At 48.8% G+C, this 13,039-nt stretch overlaps 1 long non-coding RNA gene across 1 annotated transcript in view; it reads right to left on the reverse strand.

Moving 5' to 3' along the window:
• The window catches only part of LOC104007392 (uncharacterized), a 73,797-nt gene that overhangs the window by 12,104 nt on the left and 48,654 nt on the right, over positions 1-13,039 (reverse strand). Inside the window, exons 2-4 of the long non-coding RNA XR_681614.5 lie at positions 6,321-6,400; positions 5,153-5,268; positions 3,086-3,206 (exon numbers count right to left, since the gene is read on the reverse strand). This is a non-coding gene — a long non-coding RNA (uncharacterized LOC104007392). The remainder of the gene's footprint in view (positions 1-3,085; positions 3,207-5,152; positions 5,269-6,320; positions 6,401-13,039) is intronic.

Below are 13,039 nucleotides of genomic sequence, written 5' to 3' on the forward strand. Positions count from 1 at the left end.
TTATCTAATTGCAATGCCTAGCACTTTTGGAAAAGAGTTTTTTAAATGTTGATAACAATGGTTATCCTGATCTGGTTTCTGATTGTAATGACAAAACATCTAGAACTTCACCAACCTAATATCTCTCGTTCCATTCTCTCCACCTCTGTAGCCACTATCTTATCTAGCCCATCCTAATTTGTCAACTGTGTTACCATAAATATGGTGAATAAGGATACAGGGTTTGAAGTCAGATGACCTGTGTTCAAGTCCTGACTCCACCATTTGCTAATTATGTGGTCTAGTCAAGTTACGCAAGATTTTGGAAACTCAGCTTAAAAAAAAAAAAAAAAAAAAAGAGGGATGGGGGAGGCTCTTTTAAGGATTAAGTGAGATAATACATGAACTATGTGTAGCATCCATAAATGATAATTTTTAAAGTCTCAGCCCCCAATTTCTCTTTCCAATCCTATATATATATATATCCCACTCTTACGTTGATCTTCCCAAAATATCACTGTGTTCACATCACTTATCCTTTCCCTTCCTCTGCTCACAAATCTGAAGCTACACCCCATTGCCTACAAAATCAAGCCCAAATTCTTAACCTTGCATTTGAGTCATTCCATTATTCAACCCCAGACTTTCTTCTAGTCTCATTTCCTATAGACCTCAGCCACCCTCACCCCACTACGCACCCCCACCCACCCTTTACTCCTGCCTACAGGGTCTCCTCATTCATGGCTGCCTAACACCAAGTAGACTCTCGGCTCCCTACTCAGATCCCTCCATCAGCCCCTGTATCAGCCCCTGTATCCAAACTGGCCTAATAAAGCAGATTGATTAGTTCATGTAATACTCCAGATGCAACAGACATCAGGCACAGTTTGACTGGGGCTGGAACTCCATTTTTCTGTGATTTTCCAGGTTCTTCCCACCTCCATATGTTGGCTACATTCTCAGGTTAGTGTTCCTAGTCACCAGATGCCTGCCAGAAACTAGGCCCACATGCTTCCTCATTCAAATCCAGATACAAAGAGATTAGACGTGTTTCCCCAGCCATCTCACCAAAACCCCGAGTTTCTGTCTGATGGGGCCAATCTGAATCAATTCCAGTGACTAGGAGAATGTATGTATGATTGGTTTGGAACCAGCCAATGTGCCAAGGTCAGAGAAGGGGGCATTATCTGAATTGGCTAAACCAATCAAGATCCACCTCAGAGCCACACACACTGATGGAGACAGAGGTGGCGTCGACAACCTCACTTGCACTACAGCCTCTTCCACTTCTCTTCCCTGGGACTTAGGCTTCCTTTAAGGCCCAAGTCAAGCCCCAGACCTCTGGCAATGTGCCCCTCCATTTGGCTCCTAGAGCTCTTACTCTGCTTGACGCACAGTAACCACTGCCATATATAATTTATTTATGTAGTCATTTGTCTCATCTTTCCAATTAGTAGTCACAGAACTGATTGAAGCCTACAAAGTGCTTTCCACGAGCTAGCCCTTTTGACCTTCACCACAGTCCTGTGAGACTCAGAGGGGTTAAGTGATTTGCCCTATGTCACACAGCCAGAAACAACATTGTCCCAGAGGCCTCTGCAGCAATTGCATACACACACACACACACAAACACACACACACACCACAATCCCTCCTCTAACCTGCAACATTGGTCTGATCTGAAGATGCAGAAACCCCCCTGGAACCACCTCCTTTTTCCACTTCACCTCAATTTCTAGAGCTCTTAGTTTTCCTCCAAAAAGTACAGGGAAAGTTTTCTTGCCAGACAGCAGTTTCTAAGATTTGTGTGACAAGGCCAAGTAAAATTCAAATGACTCTGGGTGATTTAATCTGCTTGCGGCTGGGGTGGTAAATCAGGGCAGCCCAGGCTGCCACAGCCGCCCCAGAAACGCACGAGCCAAGCTGATGATAGGAGTTTATCTGCAGATCTGCAGGTGAGGGCCCTGGAAGCATGAACTGTGGCCAGGGGAGTTCCCCTCCACTGCAGTTGGAATACATTTGGAAGGTCCTATGGCCCACAGCCTCTCTCGACCTACATGTTCCACCAGAAACCATCCTTCCCAAGGCTGCAGCCCCAGTTCCTCCCTCTCCCACCCCCCACCCCATCATCAGAGCTGTTTCCCAAGTCCACACTGGACTTTTCAGGGGAAGGAGACCAGCATGGGTCAAGCTCTCACTGAAACTGCCGCCTCAATGCCAGGCCCTCATGTACCCATTACCTCATTTCATCTTTACAACAACTTAATGAGGGAGGCATGCCCATCCCCAGTTTACAGGTGACTTAATTGAGGCTCAGAGTGATTAAATTTCTTGCCCAGGGTCATTACACAGCTAGTAGGAGGCAAAGCCAAGATTCAAATTTAGTCTCATGAGACTCCAAAATCCCCATCCTTTTAACTCTACCCCATTATGGAGGCCAAGAGGAGTAAGAAGATGGCAGCTTCACTTGGGACCATGTTGTTTGAGAAAAGAGAGGAGCAGGCCCTGGTGGAAGGGAGGTTGTTATTGTGAGCAAATGAAGCAACAGTTTTCCCATAGAGAGGAAACATCAAAGGAAAAGGTAGTCACACTTAGGTACCCACTGTGCTAAGCAATATGTGTATATCTGGGTACCATGTGCCAGGTGCTGTACGTCCATCATCCAAACCACAACTCTATATGCCATAAATATTTACTGTTAGCTGGTAAATACTTACCAACCAGCTTTTTGAAAGAAAAAAGGAGTCCTGATTTGTAGCATTTGCCAATTTCTGTGGTGTAAATACTCCCACGATGGTCAATTTCAAGCTACCAATGGGATGTCAATGCATGCAGAATTGGGAAGAGATGCCCAAACGTTTGCCAGTAGGAACCCACTCCAGTGGGTTCTGTTAGCCAGTAGGAACCCACTCCAGCACTCTACTGTCAGTAACAGAGGTGTTGTTAGGCCAGGTGTGGTGGCTCATGCCTGTAATCCCAGCACTTTGGGAGGCCGAGATGGGCAGATCAGTGAGGCCAGGAGTTTGAGACCAGCCTGGCCAATATGATGAAATCCTGTCTCTTTAAAAATACAAAAAAAAAAATAGCTGGGTATGCTGGCACACACCTGTAATCCCAGCTACTTGAGAGGCTGAGGCAGGAGAATCACTTGAACCTGGAGGTGGAGGTTGCGGTGAGCCGAGATGGCACCACTGCACTCCAGCCTGGGCGACAGAGCGAAACTCCATCTGAAAAAAAAACAAAAACAAAAACAAAAGTTGTCGTTAAACCCACTTAACAAATGAGATCATACAAAAGGTGCTTGGGCTAAAATCCATGCCTTTATAATTTTCTAAAGTCCACATTCCCTCCACAGCTCCATGTTCCCAGAAACAAAGATGATGCAAGGAACCACAATCACTGATCTCTAATCTCTGAAGGAGGGTAGACGCCAGTGAAGTCCTGAAGGGCAGAAGAAGGCCAATGGGTAAAAGTTCAGCTGCTCAATATTCAGTGTATAGAAGAACTTTCTGAATGCCCCTCTAGGCTGACAGCTACGGAAAAGCAGTATCCAGGCATGGCTGGCACATAGTAAATGCTCAGTAAATAATTAATGAATGAATGAGACATTACACACTGTTCCATTGATACCTCAGACTCACCAGATCTAAAACTCAGCTATCTTTGTTCCCAAAAAATCCCTCTCTCCTCCTGTGTGTCCCGTCTCAGTGAATATCACCAAGCCAGAACCTGAGAGTCCTTGTCTCTTCACTCTTCTCCACTCCCCATAGCCAATCAATCAACAAGTCCTATCTATTCCACTTCCCAAATACCTTGTGAACAGGTGCTATCCTCAGTGTCCCCACTCTGCCACCCTGACTGGGACCATCACCACCTCCTGCTAAGCTGACACACAGCTTCCTGACCTATCTTGTCAGCACGTATCCTTGGCCTGTATCTGCTCCCAGCCCCTATCAAATCCATGATCAACAAAGCTGCCAAAGTGATCTTTCAAAATTGTACCTCTGAGCATGTCACTCCCACAGCTTCAGTGAGCCCCCATTACCCAAAGGATGGAGTCAAACCCCCTTGGTCCTCCATCTCCCTCTCCTAACTGATGACTCGCCTCCTCCCACACCCCACATTGGTCTTTTGTGGTTTTTTGTTTTTGTTTGAGACAGGGTCTCACTCTGTCACCCAGGCTGGAGTGCAGTGGTGCCATCTCGGCTCACTGCAACCTCTGCCTCCCAGGTTCAAGTGATTCTTCTGCCTCAGCTTCCCAAGTAGCTGGGATTACAGGTGTGCGCCACTACACTCAGCTAAATTTTGTATTTTTACAAAATACGTGTTGGCCAGGCTGGTCTCGAACTCCTGATCTCAGGTGATCCACCCACCTCAGCCTCCCAAAGTGCTGGGATTACAGACGTGAGCCACTGCACTCAGCCACATTGGTCTTTAATCTTCAATGTCAACCTGCCTAATGTTCACTGCACTGTGCCTCCACCCATGCCTTTGTTCACACTATGTCTCCTGCCTGGAATGCCCTCTTTTCCCTCTTCCATCTTTTGCTTTCCTTTGCCTGATAACTCCTACTCATCCTGTAGGATGTAAAGGAAGATAGTTTAAGTAGATGATTCCTGGAGAACTTTTTAGTCCTAACATTTCATGATTCTAATGCCAAGTCTAGATATTCAAGGTCCTCTGGATATTATAGTCACCTTCTTTCTCCTTAGGACCCTGCAAAGGTCTTTAGGGATCCTGTAATCCAACTCTACCATTTTACAGACAGAAAATTGGACACCCAAAGAGGGAAGAGGACTAGCCCAAGATCACACAGCAACTCAATGGCAGAGCCAGGACAAGAACTGGGCACCTGCTTCCCAGCTCAGGGCTCTTTCTTTGCACTACATCTTCCAACCTGATCCTCCTCTGCCAACATGGATATTCTCACCACAACCATCACTACCCCACTCAGACTTACCTCCTCTCACCAGAGCCATACTCACACCTTGCCTGCCTTGGCCCAGGATGTTGCCAGGCTGTTCCCTCAACTCCACTCAACTTCCAGGGTCCTCTACCTCCAAGAAGCCTACCTTCATTATCAGGCCAAAACCCTCCACACCCACTCTTACATACCCTTCCCCAAACCAGCCATGTTTGTCGGAGCCCAGCAACTAGGGCTTGGTTCACTCACATGCGGTCGGTGTCTTGTTCAGTTTCACCAGGCAGGATGTCCACTCCTTAAGGCTGGCTGGTATCTCTTCATCTTCTTTCTTCTCCTCCCTTTACATCCCCCAGCTCGATACACAACTGCTCAGGGTAGCAAAGTATAGCCAAAAACAGCACGGCATCAGAGGTCAGACAGATGGAGGTTCAAATCCCAGCTCTGTATGCCCTGCAGGGTTGACCTTAAGTCATCTGAGCCTCAACCTTCCTTATCTGTAAAATAGCTCCTACCACCCAGGGTTGCCATAAGGACTGAATGAGCTCACCCATATTACAGGCGTAGCACTTGGTGGGCCCTTAATAAACGAGAGCTCCCTTCTCCACTGCCTTTCTCACTGAAGCCCAGGACACTTGGAGAAATTGACTCCTCTGGGCTGGGAGAGGGGCAGCCTCATGAATACTTTCTCTCACTCTCATCCTCAACAGGCTACGAGCAGCCTGCATACAGATACGTGGGGCGTTTCCAACCCCCTTCCCCACCCCCAACAATCTGCTTTAACCTTCCCATCACAAACGCCTTGTTTATTTCAATATCACCCGTTTTACTTTTCCGTTCACGCAAAAAAAAAAATTACAAAAACAGATTTAAGGGGAAAAAAAGTATTTAATGAGTAAAACTGTCTGTAGCTCTGTTTCTTTCTCAGGAAAAAGTGGCTGTGATTCTGGCATAAGAGAGGGAAGCTCAACAGCTTCACTTCATTGCAGCTGCCAGGAGAAGCACATTTCAGAGTGGAACAGAATCTCCAAATTAAACAGCGCGTCTTCCAGCCAGGAGCTTCCTGTGCCGAATTCAGCTTGGCAGGTGACATCCCAGCTTAAGCAGAGATCCAGCCCCAATGTGAGCAGCTGCAAGGCTCCCTCCTGTTGCCCCTCCTCCAGCATAGGGGAACCAGCCTGGCCAGGCCCTGGCAAGCCACTGACCACCAGAAAAAGGGCTCTAAGAAGGGAAGGAGACAGCTGGAAAAGGAATGGATACACCTGGCCAGTAGGAACTAGGGAACCAGGAGCTCTCCCCGTTCCAGAACATTCAGAGACCAGCACTTTCTCCTCCCTTGACTGAGGGTAATTGGGCATAAAGAACAAATCCAAGACAGACCTCGAACAAAAACCCAGAGAATCTGCAGTGTCTTTCCCACCTTCAAAGGTGTCATTTTGGAGGCTGCTCTGGATGGAATCCAAGGGTCAAACTCCAGAAGGACTCTGCCTCCCCTAAGAACTTGAAAAGAAAGGGAGAAAACTGGAAAAACAGAAAATAGCCCATGACCTTCAAATATGTGCAGTACAAACTGCCCCAGGGCAGACAGTAAACTGAGGCTAGAGAGAGGCCCCCCTCCCTTGTCCCAAACACCATACTTCTATTAATGTAGCCTACTGACTCATGCTGAACTTACTGGCACTTGAGCTTCTAAATCTTTCTCATGAGCTGCCCATCTCTTCTACAATTTTTCCTGTAGTCAAGATGGGCCTCAGCATTTTTCCCTGTGATATTTCCTCAGCTAAATTCACCTTGCCACGCCAGTCTGTCGAGATCTTTCTAAATCCTGATTCTGCTGAGGTTTTCTCTGTCCCTTGGAGCTTTCTACCACTCCACCTTTTATAAGTCTGTATCCTCCATGTCTTCTTATAGGTCCTTGGCATAGACTGATCAAAGCAGGGTGGACAGCCCCATGGCAGTGTCTAGAGGCCTTCTGTAGACTGACCTGGTTACACTTACGTGAACATTTCATGGCTGTTGTTTGGCCCAATGGGAGCCCTCTTTGCGCCCTCTCAGACATCCTTCATGTCCTCAAGAGTCACGAGAGACTCTACCCAACATCTTAGGAGACAGTGTGATATGGCAGAAAGGGTCAGACAGACCCAGGTTTGAATCCCAGCTCCACCCACCTTGGGCAAGTCACTTCCCGGAGACTCAGTTTCTCATCAGTAAAATGGAGATTGTCACGTCTTGTTTAATCCACAAGCTTGTGAGGATTAAATAAAACCATGCGTGTGAAGTATCCAGCACACAGTTGGTGCTCAATAAATCACAGATTCCTCTCCACCCATGCTGGCTCGTTTTCTTTACCCACGAGTCATTAAGCTGTCAAGAACCTAAGAGCTGTGCCCGGTCTTGGTGAACCCATGTTGGCTTCAGGGATCACTGCCTTCTTTTGTATGTCACAGATCTCACCATCCATATTAGACCCTCATACTAATTTGAGATCGGCCAAAACCCTGGATCTTTTTTTGTCTGAATTCCTGTCAAGACAGTCCTTCCTTCCTGGACCTGTACAGCTTTTTAAATAACAAGAATAACAGTAGTAATGACAGCTTGATCCTTCCAATCTCACTATGAATTTTTTTTTAAAGTATCTGCATTGTGCCTGTCAGGAAACTGAGGTTCAGAGAGGTTACATAACCCTCCCAAGGTCACACAGCTGGAGATTGTGAAAGCTGAGTGCAGCTGTCTGACCCTGACCACCACACTCACGCATTAGAGAATATTTCCTAAATGCTGGCCTAAGGGGGCATATTGTCTCTGGCCTTGCTGCATGTGTCTTTCAGCCTCAGCCCAAAGTTTCACTTGGTTGAGTGCCTTCTAGGTCCTGACACTGTCATCCACAGGGTGGCCTCCCCTCACCCCACCTCCCAGCCGCTCTGTGCCCACCACCTTCATATTAAATGGGACTGGACTGAGGCACAGACCCCACCACTCCCTAAAGACTGAAACAGTGGGCTTTTCATGTTGGCCCCCAAGCCCACATCACACCATAAACTCTTTGATGCCTGGGCCCCCGATGCCCCCACAGCCCAAGCATAGGGCCAGCTTGGACCCTCTTTCCCAACCCCTCATCAGGGCTTAGCCACCTGCCACCAAACCTTGATGCCTCTGAACTGACCACTGCCTCCTGAATCCCTGATGCCAGGATTACCCCCTGCCCAAGTGGCACCCCAAGGCTCCTCTTCCCAGACTGTCCAGGTGCTGAGGCCAGCTGCTATTCATGTGGCTGTCCTCCAGCACTGACTACAGCCTTTGCCCTTCTCCTGATGCCTCCCAGCCCAGGGCTCAGACTGTGCTATAGGGTGAGGGAATTCCCTAAGCATGAGGCCCAGATGTGCCCACAGGCAAAGGAAGGGGTGGACCCAGGAGGCTGCCAGGGACAGGGCTCAGGCCTGTGGCCACCAGGTTTGCAGCCCACCAAGGAAAAGATTCCTAGACATTCCTAGGGAAGCCATTCATGGGTCTGTTTGCAAATCTTTGACAATACCCAAGCAGGATGCCCCAAACCTGAAAGCTCTATCAGAGACTTGCCCTCGGGCCTCAAAGGACACAGTTACCCACATCATCAAACACAGTCACCCACATCATTAAAAATGCAGTCCTGACTGGGCATGGTGGCTCACGCCTGTAATCCCAGCACTTTGGGAGGCCAAGGTGGGTGGATCACTTGAGCTCATCAGGAGCTCAGAACCAGACTGGGCAACATGGCGAAGCCCCATCTCTACCAAAAAATACAAAAAAAATTAGCCAGGTGTGGTGACTTATGCTTATAATTCCAGCTAATAGGGAGACTGGGGTGGGAGAATGACTTGAGCCCAGGGAGGTGGAGGTTGCAGTGAGCAGAAATTGCACCATTGCACTCCAGCCTGGGTGACAGAGTGAGACCCCATCTCAAAAAAAAAAAAAAAAAATGCAGTCCTTGACTATCACACACCCACAAACACACTTTATAAACACATTCACAGAAAACACTTCAAAAGCCCACTCATGCCCGCATGACACACAGAAGCCCATCCATCCACTCAGTAAATATCAATTAAGCACCTGCCAGCTGCCAGGCACTGTTCCAGGCACCCGAAAGACATCAGTGGACAAACTGAACAAAGGTTCCACTCTTTGTGAGGGCTTTCATTCTAACAGGGATATTAACAATTTTAAAAACTTAGGATAGTACATAATAAATAAACAAAGCTAGACATGGTGGCTCACGCCTGTAATCCCAGCACTTTGGGTGGCTAAGGCAGGTGGATCAACTGAGGTCAGGAGTTCAAGACCAGCCTGGCCAACATGGTAAACCCCATCCCTACTAAAATAGAAAAATTAACTGGGCTTGGTGGTGTGCATCTGTAATCCCAGCTACTCGGGAGGCTGAGGCAGGAGAATTGCTTGAACCCAGGTGGCAGAGGTTGCAGTGAGCTGAGATCGCACCACTGCACTCTAGGCCAGGTGACAGAGTGCAACTCCCACTCAGAAAATAAAAATAAAAAGTAAACAACAATTAGTAAATCACTTGGTATACTGGAAGGTAATTTAAAAAAGAAAAATGAGAACAACATAAGAAGAACTGGAGAGCTGTGGGGAGGGGAGGGCAGAAATTTTTTTTTTTTTGAGACGGAGTCTTGCTCTGTTGCCCAGGCTGGAGTGCAGTGGCACGATCTCTGCTCACTGCAAGCTCTGCCTCCCGGGTTCACGCCATTCTCCTGCCTCAGCCTCCTGAATAGCTGGGACTACAGGCGCCCACCAACACACCCGGCTAATTTTGTTTTTGTATTTTTAGTAGAGACGGGGTTTCACCGTGTTAGCCAGGATGGTCTCAATCTCCTGACCTCATGATCCGCTGGGGCAGGCAGAAATTTTAAGTGGAGGTCAACACTAATTAAGAGAGTGACACTTAAGGGAACTCTTGAAGGAGATGATTAAGTTATTCATTCATTCATTCAGTGAATGTTCTTGGACATCGGCTACACCATCATGTGCCAGGGACTGTTGTAATAGTGGGGATACAGCCATGAACAAAACAGGTAAAACTCCTACCCTCATGGGGTTTGCATTCTAGATTTCAGGAGAGAAACCATAAACAAAGAAGTAACTACTAATACCCAGTGTGTCCAATGGTGATCAATGTTACGGAGAAGATGAAAGCAGAGGAGTAAGAACGGGGAGCCTCCCATATCCACCCTCACAAACCCTCCCACTAGGCAAACACACACCCGCAGATCACCTCCCAAGCTCACTGTCACACACGCTCACGCCAGACTCTACACGGACTCACAATACAAACACAGGTGCATGGCATCCTCGCTGCTGTAAGTACACTCACCTGAACATACAAATACGCCCACATGCAGGCAAAAACACATGCACAAACACCTACAACACATCGACACATGAACATGCACACAAACATACCCAGCATAAACACGCAAATGCTCACCAAACACACACGCACACCCCAAGCCCGGCTCATTCAAGCCTTGGAGAAACACACCCTCAAGGTCACACAGAGAAACTAGACAGTCAGAACTGGCAGAACCCTGGGGAACCAGCAGAAGCTGGAGCCCAGAGAAAAGCGACAGCCTGCCCGAGGCCTACAGCATGGCCATGGCACTATGGACACCAGTCCAGTCCTGAGTCCAGTCCCAAGGCCAGCACGATGCAGCACACACTACCCCACCCATAGACTGTCAACCTCAGCACTCAACAAAGACACTTACGCTTGCAAAACACTCACAGAAACACACACACACGCTTGCACACAGGGACACACACAGAGGCACACACGTTCATGCAACAGCACAAACCTCATTCCTCTCCCATGTAACAAGGCGGGGTGAGGTCTAGAGAGTTTCTTGCAATTTCAGCATCCCTTGTCCACTTCACCAGCTTCCACCCACCCCACACATCACAGCCGTTCCAGCCACTGACAAATTTTCCTCCTGCCCTTACCTGTGGCCGTGAGCTGTTTGCACATGCAGATGCATCGTGCGTGATTGCTTACATGTGTGGTGTGGAAATGGGTGGACATGTTTGTGTGTAAGTATTCAAGTTTGCAGTGTGTGAACACCTTTATGTGTTTATGCAAGTGTGTGTGCACCTGTGTGTATGCGCATGTTCTCAGGAAGAAAGAGATTTACAATCTAAATCCTGTTTCTCCAGGGAATGAAAGAAAGCAAAGTTCAGGTTTAAATCACACCACCGTGGGCAGGAGAGGTTCCCCTGCCCTACTTGATTATCTGCCAGTGTGCAGCAGGACTGGCTGGCAGACAGGAGGCGGCAAGCAGCCCATCAGCAGGGAGCCATTTGTTGTCTCCAGGCCCCTGGGACCTGCTGTGGCTGCTCCAGGAGTGGGAGACGAGAGCACGGCGACAGCGACAAGCACACGCCCATCCCAGGTGCTGCAGGATGGGGGAGGAAGGGCGCTGACATCCGGCTCTGGCCTCCTTGTGCTGTAAGGAAAGCAAAGGGAGAAGAGGCAGGAACCCCCAGGCCAGAGAGAAGCCCAGGCACTTCTTGGCCTGGAAGGAGGGAGAGGGTCCAGGCAAGGGGTGGCACGGGCCCCACAGTGGGCCCTGCCCTGCCAACCTCTTCACTGGCCAGAAAGGCATCCATAGGACTCCAGGCAGTTGGAGCCTTAAGCAGCTTGACCTTGCCTCTGACTTCTTTCTCCTGGAACACAGCCTCTTCCCCACACCACCTCCATCTCTCTCTCTCTCTCTTCGTTTCTGTGGGTTTGCTCTTTGTCTCTCCCTCTCTCTCTGTCTCTATGATTCTTTCACCTCTCTGTGTCTGATTATCTAGCCTTGTCTCTCTGTGTCCATTTCACTCTCTTCTTTTCAAGTTCCTCTATCAGCCCAGACCTCAGCACTTCCCTCTGCCAACCCTGTCACCTGTGGCCTTGCTTCTAACACACCAGACACCTTCCAAGTATTGTATCCCATTGGTGCCTCTCACCATTCCTTTGGGACAGTCTAGGAGGGTTAAGATTAGAAATCCCATTTTACAGATGAGGAAACTGAGTGCCCAAAGCTTACCCAGGGCCACACAGCTGACACTTGATTAAAAATCTAGGCAGTGGCTCACACCTGTAATCCCAGCACTTTGGGAGGCCAAGGTGGACAGATCATTTGAGGCCAGGAGTTTGAGACCAGCCTGGCCAACATGGCGAAACCCCATCTCTACTAAAAATATAAAAATTAGCCAGGCATGATGGTGCATACCTATAATCCCAGGTACTCAGGAGGCTGAGGCAGGAGAATCACTTGAACCCAGGAGGCAGAGGTTGCGGTGTGCCGAGATGGCATCACTGCACCCCAGCCTGGGCAACAGAGCAAGACTCCATCTCAGAAATAAATAAATAAATAAATAAATAAAAATAAAAATCCAGGTCTTTCCACTGCATGACCAGCTCCCCATAACTCCACATCACCTGGAAACATGAGCAGTTCTCCCCAGTACCCCATACCTCGAGAGATTTAAGAACCCAGTGGCACACATCAGTGCATCCCACGCCAGCCCAACCACTAAAACTGCCATCAGTTAAGGAAAGGTCCCGGAAAACAATAAGGGCTGAGATGCGCAGCATGGAGACTCTCTTTCTCTGTGTGTCCCAAAGATGCTCCGTGCCAGCCCCCCCACCCCCCAGGTCTGAAGTGCATGTACCTCCCACAGTCCCCAGGCCCACCTGGGATGAATAGACTTCCCACCTCTTGAGTAGGTGCCTCTTGAGGCCTCCATCTTCCCATCTGTACAATGGGGATGATGGGTCTTGCTCACACTGCTGAGTTGGGTTCCTGCTCCAACTCTTGCGGCAGCTTCTCTCTCTCTGCAGGGATCCCCCTGATCCTTAAAAGGCCTTAGACTTTGGCCACCAAGAGCCCTCAGACACCTCTGGAGGACTGCTATGGTTCTCTGGGCCCGAACTCACTTTGGCCACATGGGCAGCTGAGTGGCAACCACGAAGCCACAGGCCCAGAGGCAGAGTCCCATCTGCAGCAACATCCAACCACCTCCAGAAGCCTCCACCACTGCTTCCAGCCCCCACCCGAGAGGCGTCAGCACCAACGACCCGCCAGGGCCTACCCATTTTCCTTTCTT

Source organism: Pan troglodytes, chromosome 1 (genome assembly GCF_028858775.2).
Source record: "Pan troglodytes isolate AG18354 chromosome 1, NHGRI_mPanTro3-v2.0_pri, whole genome shotgun sequence".
Taxonomy (NCBI): domain Eukaryota; kingdom Metazoa; phylum Chordata; class Mammalia; order Primates; family Hominidae; genus Pan; species Pan troglodytes.